Raw genomic sequence first — 11,902 nt, forward strand, 5'->3', positions numbered from 1 at the left:
GCCTCTGCAGGACATGCGGGTCCCGGCCGCGTGCCTGCCCTGCAGGGCCTTTGAGGGGCTCTGGTCTGGGCTGGGGCTCCAGTGGCTCTGCGTGGCCTTAGCAGGGGGAGAGGGGGTCGCGGAGAGGACAGCGCCCTGGGCTGTGGTGTCATCCAGCTGAAGGAGTGGCTCTGTGCTGTGAAGGCACAGGGCAGGGGGCGCCCACTGGGTCCTGGTCCAGCCCCTCTCCGGGGGGGCCGTGGGCAGGGGCATTGGCACAAGCAGTGGGTGCCTACTGTTAGCCTGGGGCTGGGGGCAGGATGTGAGCAGAGGGGCCTTGCAGGCGGGGACAGCAGAGCGCTGAGAGTGAGGACGTGGGGGGAGCCGGGAGGGGGTGTGTGTGGGGGGTCCCTCTGGGGCCCCCAGCAAGTCCCTCCCACCCTGCTGCCCTGTGGCGGGGTTCCGGGCGTGTGAGGTTGGGAGGCCCCGACCGAGGACAGGGCCGCCCGGCGGGTCCGCGTCCTCGGGCTGATCACCCTGCCTGTCTGCCCCTGGCTCTGTCCAGAGGGTCCTGCGTCCGGTTCCCACGTCGCTGTCCGCCCACCGCCCTTCCCAGGCCCTGAGGCCTCCGCACGCCCAGCCTGTGACCTGTTGGTGCCGGCGTTGGGTCTGCCAGCTCGCCGGTGGCGGGCATCAGCAGGGTGGGGCAGGGACGGGGGCTCGGCAGATGGCGCTCCCAGGGTGAGCAGCCAGGTTTGCAGCAACTCCAGACATGCTGCTTCTGGCATGTTCCTTGGGTGGCGAGGGCGGGTGACGCAGCCTGGCTGAGGTCATGGTGCCGGGAGGCTCGGTTCCCAGGGTGCGGGCCGGCCGGGGGCGGGCGGAGGCGACCTCCACACGTCCGCTGCCAGCTGGTCCGCAGACGTTCACGTGGCGTGGGTTGAAGTGGTGGCCGCAGACGCGTTCCTGATGGCGGCTTGTGTTTCCTCAATCTTCCCTAAGGTTGAGAAATCGTAGTTTTTGGACTCCTGGGAGAACATCTGTAATGACTTGAGCTTCTGGACCCAAATGTTTCTTCTGGTGCCACCGAGGCCCTGGGGGGCCTCCTGCCAGGCCCAGAGCCTTGTCCCTCCTGTCCCCTGGTCCCCACCTCCTGAAGAGGTCCTGGCACCCTGCTGGAACCTTCTCTCCAGAGGGGAAACCGAGGCCCCAAGACAGCGCCTCCCGGGCCGGTGCTGGGCCAGCAGGTGCTCTTCCTGCCGTGTCCTTTCAGCTGCCCACCCTCCGTTTCTGCCCTTGACCCTGCCCGCAGTTCGGGTCAGCACCGCGCGGGCTCGGGGGGCCCTGGGAGGAAGGCCCCCTCCCCACCCCTGCTCCCCGCCTTGGCGTCTGGTTTCTAGCACAGCGGTAATTATTCCCGCCTCAGCGTCTTCCCCATCTGGGGAGCAGATTCTAATTACACAAGGATGTTTAATTAGAGAATCCAAGCGCAGGTCGGCCCCCAGGCTGCAGGGCTCCGGTGGGAACAAGGGGCCAGCCTTCCGCTGCCTCCCGCAGGTGCCCTGGGCCCGGACCTGGCCTGGTCTGGCGGACTCAGCACCCCCCCCCTCACTGCTGAGCCCCTGCTGCTTCTCCCGTCACCGTCTCATTCAGCCAATGGTTTCTGGCCGCATCTGGGGCCGGCCGAGCCACCCCACCCATGGAGAAGACAGTGGCCACGGGAGCCCTGTCTGGTGGGGACAAACAGCTGTCCTGTAAGTCTGCGGCCCGCCCTGCCCAAGGGAGGAGGCGGGGAGATGGGGGCACGTGTGAGCTCGGAGGGGCGCAGCTCCACGCCGGCCGGACTCACACCCCAGGGGCAGACGGAGGCAGGGCGGGCCCCTCCTGGCCTTGCGTCTGCATGGATGTGGCTCTGGGGTATCAGGGTGGGTGGCAGTGGTGAGGGTGGTTTGCACTGGCCCCAGGATTGCTGCAGAGCAAGGGTGGGGGGACTGCAGTCTAGCCGTAGCCCAGGAGGAGGAGAGGGCTGCCCTGGTCATCGGCTAGTCCCTGCCACAAGCTGCTCGGAACAGAAGACCCAACTCACAGTGTTGAAAATGGGGAAGGGTTGTCCTTCCCACCGAGGATCTGGAAGCAGGCAGTCCCTGCCTCCACTGCCCTTTACTCATCCTCGTGCTAAAACAGCTGCCAGCGCCCCAGCCATCACATCACATTCCAGGCAGGGAAGGGGGGAGGGGCAAAGTGCCAGGGGGACGGGAAACCTGTAACGCTCCTGCTTTAAGGCTTCCTCAGAGGCCCATCCAGCGATGTCCACTCACAGCTCTTTGGCCAGGACCGGGCTACCTGCCTTCCTAGGTTGTAGGGAGGCTGGCCAGACAGGGACAGACTCTGCTGTGGAGACCAAGGCTCCTGCCCTCTGACCCTTGGGGAGGCCACCAGTCCCTGATCACGGGACCCTGTCTTTGGCCTCAGTGCCAAACCCTGCAGCCTCTCTGGTGAATTTGTCATTGGCGTCCCCGAGGGAGGCTGCTCATTCCAGAGCCAGGGTGGCCAGGGAGGGATGGGACTGTCCCCAAGCCATGAGGGGTCCTCCGCGCGGAGGCGACAGCCCATCAGGCAGCAGCCCTCCAGCCTCCTGGGGCTGGGGAGGGAGGGGGCCCGTGTCATGGACGGCCCTGCGGGCGGGGGCCCCATTTTCCAGAAAAGAGCCAGACCGCAGGGGGAGAGCAGGGCTGTGCACACATATCCTGCAGGTACAAGGCAGGCGCTTGCTTTCAAGCCATAATTGGAATAGAGGGAAACCCGCGTTCCTGATTCCGGGCTCTTCTCCCCAGAGGAGAGGCGAGGCTTATTGAATTCCTTCTTGGCCCCGGTTCAGAGTCCCGTGTTTTGTTGTTACTGTTCTTGCTTTGGGGGAGGGGGGAGCGGACGTGCGGTTGGTTTTCCACGTGCTGCCTGGCTCTGCATTCCTGGGGTCACGGCTTGGCTTTGGGGGGTCCTCTGGCCGTGCTGTCCTCGGCTCTGGTCCCCGTGAGGACCTGCAGCCTTTCCTGGCCCCTCCTGGCAGCCGAGAGGTGCAGCTCTGTCCGCCAACCCAGGAGCCCCCAGCAAGATTCTATGGTGTCCACGAGCTTCCGCCGGCTTGGGAGCCGGTGGGGTGGGGGTTCCTCCCGCCTGGGCCACACCCCTACCCCAAACTGGACCCTAACCTGCTCCCACGCTCCCCAGAGGGAGGTGGTGGCCTCTGCTGCAGGACCCTCTGGAGTCCCAGGCAGGGCTTTGTCCTGGTCCTCAGGCCTGATGGGTTGTCCGTCCAGCCCCCGTCCGAACGCATCCTGGGATGGGGTTCTGCACAGGCCACGTGCCCCAGGGGGACCCCGCTCTGGCCCGCCCCTTGGGTGTCCCGTTGTCCAGCTGATGTCCTGGTTGCAACATCCTGGAAGGCTCTGTGGGGTCCACTGCCTGTGCTCTGGGGTCCCCAAGGTCCCTAACCAGATGAGCCCTCTCCTCCTACCTGGCCTCTGGAGCCTGCTGCTGTCCCCTTGTTACACGAAAAGCCCACTCGGTGAGACTTGCAGCTCCGATGCAAAGCCAGCAAGGCGCCCCCCACCCCGTCCCCGACATTGCTCATCAATCATTCCCCTCGCAGAACGATGGGGCCTCAAAGCCTGCCTCTGGGGAAGGTCCAGAAGCAGCTCCAGCGACTGGGGTGCAGGTAAGCCACCCCGCCCTTTCCGTCCTTTTCAGCTTCCTACCACTGTGGTGGAGCCCCCACTCTGGCCAGTCCCGAGGCCGTGCACAGAGCCTGGTCCTCCCCAGCTCGTGGGGGCCTGTGCCCTCTGCTCCCCGCCAGGGGCAACTTCCAGAGTCAGCACCCGCCCCGCCCCGGGCTGCGCGGTGACCAGCCGCACTGCCAGTGGTGGCCTGACCCCCAGCCTGGCCCCCCGGGAGGACAGCACCCCGCAGGGCCTCGCTCGGAGACCAGGAGAGAACTGCGGTTGTGACCAGGGCGTGATCGTCACGGCGGCAGGACCCCGTGTGCTGTGACGGACACGCGCCCTTCCTGTGTCTGCCCGGGAGCAGAAACTAGGTGCTGTGTCTGTGCTGAGGTCAGGACGGCGCCTTCAGCAAGTCAGGCCAGAAGTACCGAGAAATAAGATTTTCTGCAGAAGCAGCCCTTCCGACGTGCTTCCGGGGAACAAGGACAAGCGTCTCCCTGTGGCTGCCCCGTTGAAAGGCAGCTCTTCCTTTCCGTTCCTGCCACGGAGGCAGCTCCTGGGGACAGCGTCTGGTGCCCGTCGAGGACACGCCGTGAACGCCGCTGCACGTGGGACGAGTTCTCTGACACACGCAACGGAGCCGAGGTGGACGCCTAAGTCGCACTGCGGGGACTCGGGTCCAAGAGGAGCCACCTGCGAGATGGCGGCCTGGGAGGGACTGGCCCGGAGGTGCTCCCAGGGCAGCTTCGAGAAGGCTGCCAGAAATGGCCTCGGAGGAGAACTTGCCATCGTGAGAGTCTCCATCGTACACAAGGGAGAATAAAAATACGTGAACCCGGCGTTCGATTCCAGGCTGCAGAGAAGAAGGGAAAGCCCAAAGCCCAAGGAAGCAGCAGGGTCATGTGGAGAGAGAGGGGAAAAAGCGGCTGTTTCGGCAAAAACAGGAAAACAAGAGCGTCAATAAGCACGAGGCCTTCAGGGTCCGCGGGAGCTGCTTGTGGGGGTGCCGGGGTGACCCGGGCGTCTCCCTCGGGGCGGCTGTCAGAAGGTGGCAGGTCCCTGCTCTGCCCACCCAGCTCATCCTCCTGCGGCTGCAACCCTGGGACAGGGACCGTTCTACAAGTGCCACTTCTAGCTGTGTGGCTTCTCTATACCGGGGTGGTCGCATCAGAATCACGTTAGCCCCCGCTCGCTCCCCCGAGACCCCCGCGCCGGCCAGGGGCTCCCTGTCTGCTCTCCCAGATGCCGGGCTGCGGGGACAGCCAGCAGGTGGGTGCTACGAGCGAGTGAGATTCAGACCAAGGCTCAGGAAGCCGGGCTCCCAGGACAGTGCAGAGTCACGGGCCCTGGCGGCCCCAAGGGAGCGGGGGCGTCCTGTGGCCGAGTGATCGCCCAGTGTTTTGGAATGTTGTGCTGATGCCTGAGGAGCCACCGCAGGGCCTGCGGGCCAGGAAGGGCCATGCGCACCACTTCCAGGGCTGGCTGGACCAGGGCTGGCGCCCAGCGGGACCTGCCACAGCCAGGCCAGGGCGGTTCCCAGGCCCCCTTCCCGTCCTGTCCAGGAGCGCCCACCACAGATGTCAGATGTCCAGGGGCCTCAGGAGTCCAGGGCCACAAGCAGCTCCCCAGACACAGGGTCCCCAACACTGAAGCAAACGAGGAAGCCCGACCCCCAGGAGAAAGCAGGGGTCTCCCTGCAGCCTCTGCAGTGCTGTGGGGCGACACGGTGGCTGAGGGACCCTGCAGCCCCATGGGTGGCTCCCCTCTGGTGCTGCTGCCCTTCGCTTCCCTGCAGCTCCAGGGCCCTGAGCGGGAAGACACGTGGCCGCTCGGAGCAAGGGAGCGTTGCTTGGACGAAACGAGACGGGGCTGTCATGTCTGAAAGGCAGCTGTGAGACGGGACTTGGCCTTGTACTAGTATTTGGGTTCTGTTTGCACGACACTCATCTCGAGAACGGAAGGTGTGATCCCAGCGCCGGGCAGCCACACGCTGCGCCCTCGCCACCGTTTCCGCCCAGGTTCAGGAGCGGGCCCCTCGGCCCCCAGTTCCAAAGGCCCTGCCGGGGCATCGCCCACAGCGTGCCTCCCCCCGCGGCCGCTGGGTGTCTGTCGGCGCGGTCGGGCGAGCGCCCTCTGTGGGGCAGCTCCAGGCCAGTGCCGGGCCCGCGGCACGATGCGCCTGCGGGCTGGGGAGGGGGCAGCCCTGGGCAGGTGCACGGTGAGGCCTCAGCCAACATCTGTCCTGGAAACGAGGACTCCGGCCCCAGGCCCCAGGGGCTGCTGCCCGAGGGTGGCCCTGAAACCGCGGGAGCCGCAGCTGCCTTGGGGTAATTTGTGACCCGGTGACAGCTTGTAGGCTGGGGTTGTGTACCCTCCAGGAGGGAGGGGTCCTCGGGCAGCCAGAGCCCAGCGGCCGCCCCAGGCCTGGCCCACCACAGCCAAACCTCACCTGCACGGTAGAGGCCGACGTTGCCCTCCCGGGGCTGCCCCGCGGGCTCCGGGCACCTGGCCCTGCCAGGCAGTGTCCACCGCGGCTGCAGGGACCCGACTCCCTCAGGCCCAAGCCCCCTGGCCCTGGCCAGCCCCCTCCCTGTTGCCTTCCTTCCCTCCCCAGGCCCACCGAGGGGACCAGCCTGGTCAGAGTGTCCGCCTCACGCCCAGTCTGAGGTCCCCCGTTCTCACCGATGTCCCCCTGGTACTTCATCCCTGCCTCCCCCTCCCGCTGCCTCCCACCACCTGCACTTTCTAAGGAGGTTTTCCTGGATCCCAGCCCTACCTAGAGGGTCCAGAACCCTTGCAGGCTCTGCATACACCTCTCTCCTGCCCGAACACTGACCCGTCCTCTATGCCTAAGCCACTCCTACAACCTGTCACATTTCCTACACTCGGCCCACCCCCACCCCATCCCATCCCCATGCCTGCCCCACACCCACACCTGTCCCACCCCCACACCTGTCCCATCCTCACTCCTGTCCCATCCCCACTCCTGTCCCATCCCCACACCTGTCTCACCCCCACACCTGTCCCACCCCCACACTTGTCCCACCCCACACCTGTCTCACCCCCACACCTGTCCCACCCCCACACCTGTCCCACCCCCACACCTGTCCCATCCTCACTCCTGTCCCATCCTCACTCCTGTCCCATCCTCACTCCTGTCCCATCCCCATACCTGTCTCACCCCCACACCTGTCCCACCCCCACACCTGTCCCACCCCCACACCTGTCTCACCCCCACACCTGTCCCACCCCACACCTGTCCCACCCCCACACCTGTCCCATCCTCACTCCTGTCCCATCCTCACTCCTGTCCCATCCCCACTCCTGTCCCATCCCACACCTGTCCCATCCCCACACTTGTCCCACCCCCACACCTGTCCCACCCCCACACTTGTCCCACCCCCACACCTGTCCCGTTCCTCACACCTGTCCCAGCCTAGTGAGTATGTCAAGCGGCCACGATGACAGCTACCACTCAGATTACAAAACCCAGTCGTCAGCCTCGAGGGGACAGGACAGGCGAAGGGGCCTGAGTGCAGTGGCCTGAAGCACGCAGCACCTGCTGTTCGTGAGCTGGGCAGAGGCGTGAGACGGCGTGTTGTCACAAGGCCTGAGCACTGGACTCTGCCCTAACAATGCCCCGAGGACCCCAGGGCTGGGGCCGGCCTCCCCCCTCAGACGAAGGGCCCTGGAGGTCCTGGGTTCTGCCTGGCGGGGCCTTGGCCGGCCAGCAACTGACCTGGGGGAGACCAGGCCCCTCCCTAGGCATCCCTGTCTGCCTGAGCACCATGGCCGGGTCTCGGCCTATGTCCCCAAGGCTGTGGGCTGTAGGGAGGGGCTGGGGCATCTGGGGAGAGGAAGAGGGGCCGTTTGGGGGCAGTTGTGGAGCTGGGGGCTGGGTCATGGGGAAGTGGTGTCAGTATCTGCTGCCCTCCCGCTCGTCGTCAGCGGGATCCCATTCAACTCCGTTGATGAGACCTTGGCAATGGCTTAGGTTTCTGTTCGGTTGTTCACTGGGTGTTGAGCTGGGCTTCCTGTAACTGCACCTGGTGCTTAGACTGGGCTACGTGTGCCTGTGTGCGCGAGTGCGCGTGTGTATTTGCACGTGTGTGTCCAAACATGCGTGCACCATGCATTCCGTGGGGGGGAGCTCACGGATGTGCTCCTCGTATGTGTGCCTCTGCATGTGCTTGTTCTTGCACTTGAACTCCTGGGCCCAAGGGGTTCTTTTGCTCGAGGAGCAACTGGTGCCAGGGAAGCCACGCTGTGAGGGCGGGTCCCCAGCTCTCCATCCCCCGTTTAGAGCCTGGAGGACGGAGCCGTGGGCCCCTCCCTCTGCCTCGAGGGCCACAGGCGCCCACAGCCTCTGGTTGGCAGGTCCGGACACAGCCTGTTTAATCGGATGGCGTTTCCAGGAGCCAAATAACAAACACACTTTCTGGAAGCGGCGGGAACGGCTCCTCTCCCGGGGGAGCAAGGAAAACAAGACGTGGCTGGTGGCCACACCCGACACAGCTGGAGGCCACCTGGGCGACCGGGGCCTGGGCTTGCCAGCTGGCACGTGGGGGGCGCCTCTACATGTGCAGAGCCGCTGTGCAGCAGCCTGCGGACTGGGGCCTCTGCCTGGGCACCGGGGGCCCAACCCCATGGCCATGCCCGGGCAGGCGGGGCTTGGGGCCGGGGCCTGGCTCAGCCCTGGGCTCCACCAGCCCAACTCCCGGGGCCAGAGGAAGGAAGAGCAAGGCCTGAGAGGACCCTCGGGAGAGATGGGCTGTGGCCTGGGGCCTTCTGGGCAGGGCTGGGGCCACCTGAATCGCGGGGGTCCTGCGGGCCCGGGTGGGACGGAGCTCCCCCTGCCCATGGCCTCTGCTTCCGCCTCCGGCGCCCACTCCCCAGAGCAGCTCATCAGGGGTGCCTCTGCCCTCGTCAGTCCTCCAGGCCCAGGCGCTGATGCAGGCGAGGGGCCCTGCCCTGCAAGGGGGGTCGGTGGCCTTCTCCCTGGACCCTGCCTCGCAGAAGGATGGCGTCCTGCGGACGGCGGGGGCCCGGCCTGGGCCCTGCAGGCCTCACAGGGGACAGTCAGAGGGGACATGCCGTGGGAAACCGCGGTTTATCCTGCAAACCTCGGTCCCGCCAGAGAGCGACAGGGAGGCCTGTGCTCGCGCCAGGCCCTCTGCGCCTTGGGCTTTGATCATTTCCCGTTTCGCATGCCAGCTGCTGGTCTGACCCCCGGACCCACTCAGCTCTGGGCCCTCGGCTGAGGCTGCAGCCCTCGGCGGGCAGGTTGAAGCGGGGCCTTGGGGACTCAGGAGGCTGCTTCCGCCCCGCTCGCCACACAGAGATGGAGGGGTGATCCAGGGGTTCGGCAAACCCCGAGGGGCTCTGTACACGCCGAGTTCCCGGGGCGACGTCACTGAGGGGACCTCCTGGCGGGGAGGGGTGAGCGAGGGGCTGCCAGGCATCAGCCCGGCTCCCTCCTCCATCAGCGAGTCCAGCCTCCCGGGGGGAGACGCTGGGCCCTGGAGTCTGTCTGAGGCCACAGGTGCCCAGGCCTGAAGTCGGGATTCCCTGGGACTTGGGTGGGGACACACGTCCGGCCCTGAAGCGCTCTTCCTGGGTGACTCTCACGTGTGGTCGGGTGTGAGACCCCTCAGCCAGGGGCAGGGGAGGGGAGGCCCCAGGGGAGGCTGGACTGTGGGCTCTGGGATGTGGGGTGAGGTCGGGAGCCGGGGTGGGGGGTGGATGGGTTAGCGATTCATTCCCTCCGTTGGCCCCTCTGTGACCCGGGCAGGAACCTGGAGCCACTGAGCTGGGGGCTCGTCACAGGCCCGGCGCTGGCGCCACCGGGAAAAACACCTTTTATTTTTAGTCCGTGTTTTCAGCTTTGCCGGCGGCAGAGGACGAGGCGCTACTGTAACTGCTGGAAGCTGGGGCGTCCTCCCCGCGCCTCCCTGGGTGAAGGTGCCCAGAATCACCTGCTCTGGCATCACGGCCAGGAGGAGGCGGCCGTGGGTGGGCCGTGAGCACAGGCAGACAAAGCCCCGCAGGCCTGGGAGGCCAGAGGGGGTCCCCTGGGACGCACCTGCACCCTCAGTCCCTGCCTGGGGGGCTGCAGACAGGACCCTCCCCGGGGGGGCTGCCTTCCCTTGATTTTGGGCCCCCCCAGCTGCAGAGGCTGAGCCCATCTCTCAGCCCCACGCGTGGCTGAGGGTCAGCTGCCCTGGCAGAGTCCACCTCTGCCCGATGGGTACAGAGGCTGGGCCAGGGCAGCTGGGGGGCCCCCAGTGTCCCAGCCCCTTGAACAGAGGCCAGGCCCCTGGGCGGTTCCCCCAGGGCTGCTCTGAGATCGATGGACCTGCTGTCACGATGCCATGGCCGCACGCGCTCTGGAGACTGGCTGGGCTGGCACCCAGCTCTCCTGCCACTGCCCCCTCCCCTGAGCGTGAGCCAGTGCCCTGAGAGGTGTCCTTTCGGGCAGCAGTGGCAGCAGTGGGGGCCAGCCCAGCCTCCGTCCTGCTGGCTTCAGCTGGCCCCTCCCCAGGAGCTGACCCTGCCCTGGGACCTCCGGATGTGGGGCCTCCGGATGTGGGGCCTCCAGCCCCCTGCCTGGCCCCCAAGTGCTGCTCCATTTCCTCGGCGGGACCTGGAGGAGGTTTCCCTGACCTGCGAGGGCAGGACCACGCGGCCCGGGAGCCTCCCCAGTGCCCGCCACCTGCCTTGCTCCCCAGGGCCTTGCAGTCTCCATACCTTTGGTGACACTGCCCGGGGTGAGGTGACAGCCACCCCCGTCTCCTCCCGCCAGGTGGGGACGCCTCTGGAACGCGGGGGGCAGCTCTGAGCTGTTTTGTGCAAGTCAGGTGCTTCTCCAAGAAAGCATTTCTGGTTTATCAGCCGCACCACCCTCCTCCTGAGGGAACGAGGGCATGACCAGAGCGTGACCAGGGCGTGACCAGGGCGTGACCAGAGCGTGACCAGGGCGTGACCAGAGTGCGGCCAGAGTGGGGCTGAGGGCAGGGAGCCGGGGACCGCTGACCTCCAGAGTAGCTGGGGTGGGGGGGTTCCCAGGCCAGTGAACCCGGAGGGTCTCTGGGATGCTGCCCAGCGCCAGCTTCGGGGTGGGGGGGTCCCGGGCCCTCTGTCCTGCCGCGGGCGCTGCATGGGTTACAGGCCCCCGCGGCCCTCGCCCCCGGAGTCCGCCTGGCGCTGTGCCGGAAGGACGAGCCAGGAGGAGTTTGATGATGGATAAACGCAGCCAAGAAGCCGCGGTCGGGGTTCTGAGCCGTGTTTCTGCAAAGCTGCGCCAGTGGGGCGTCTTGCGAAGTAACTTCCCGTTGACCTGCTGGGCTCCAGGGTGGCTTTCTCCCTTTTTCGACCCCTGGTTTCGCTTCCCGAGAAGGGCAGGTGCGTGCGGAGCTGCGCGTGGGCTGCTCGTCCCGCGACCTGGGCCGCCCAGAGGAGCCGCTGCCAAGGACATTCGGTGGGGAAGCTGGGCGGGGGGCGGAGCCCTGGGAACCGGGTCCAGGCTGGGATGTCCCCGGCCACATGGGCTCCTCCTGGGTCAACCAGGCCCAGCGGCGGGCAGCACCCCTCACGCGGGAGGCCTCGCCGGGGTCGGGGAGGAGCGCACCCTCCCGGAGGCCCTGCCTCGGGCCCGGGTGCCAGCCACCCTCACGGCCGCCTCCCTCCGGGTCCCCCTGCCTCCTGCCCCCTGGACACCTCTCCAGGTGGCGGTCCTGCCTCTCGGCTTGAGCTGCTCTGGTCCCGGGACCCTCCCCCCGCCGCCTGGGGCTGCAGGGGCCCAGAGGTCCCAGCACAGGGTGGGTAGGGTCCCCGGACGCCTGGGCCCCTCCTACCGGGAGTTGTAGGGCCGCGTTCTTGCTCCCTTGGGGCCGTAGCCTGCGCTGGCCGATGGGGGAAAGTGTGGCTTCTGAGCAGAGGCAATCGGGGCCTTGTGTCCTGCTCTGTCCCGCTCTGGCCCCAGAGTGACTGCCCAGCCAAGCCACACAGCCAGGGGCGAGGAGCGCTGGGCCGCCGCTTCCGCAGCGCGACCCGGGCCACGGGCTCCAGGACCCACGTGGGGTGGGAGGGTGGCCGGGCGCGGCTCCCCACTCCGGGCACACTGCCCGAAATGAAAGGAGGGTCGCCCTCACCGCCTCTGGGGTCCGAGGAGCCTCGGGTGAGCACGGCCTGGGTTTTCTCTGCTT

This window comes from Sus scrofa, chromosome 13, assembly GCF_000003025.6.
Source record: "Sus scrofa isolate TJ Tabasco breed Duroc chromosome 13, Sscrofa11.1, whole genome shotgun sequence".
In the NCBI taxonomy this organism is placed as follows: domain Eukaryota; kingdom Metazoa; phylum Chordata; class Mammalia; order Artiodactyla; family Suidae; genus Sus; species Sus scrofa.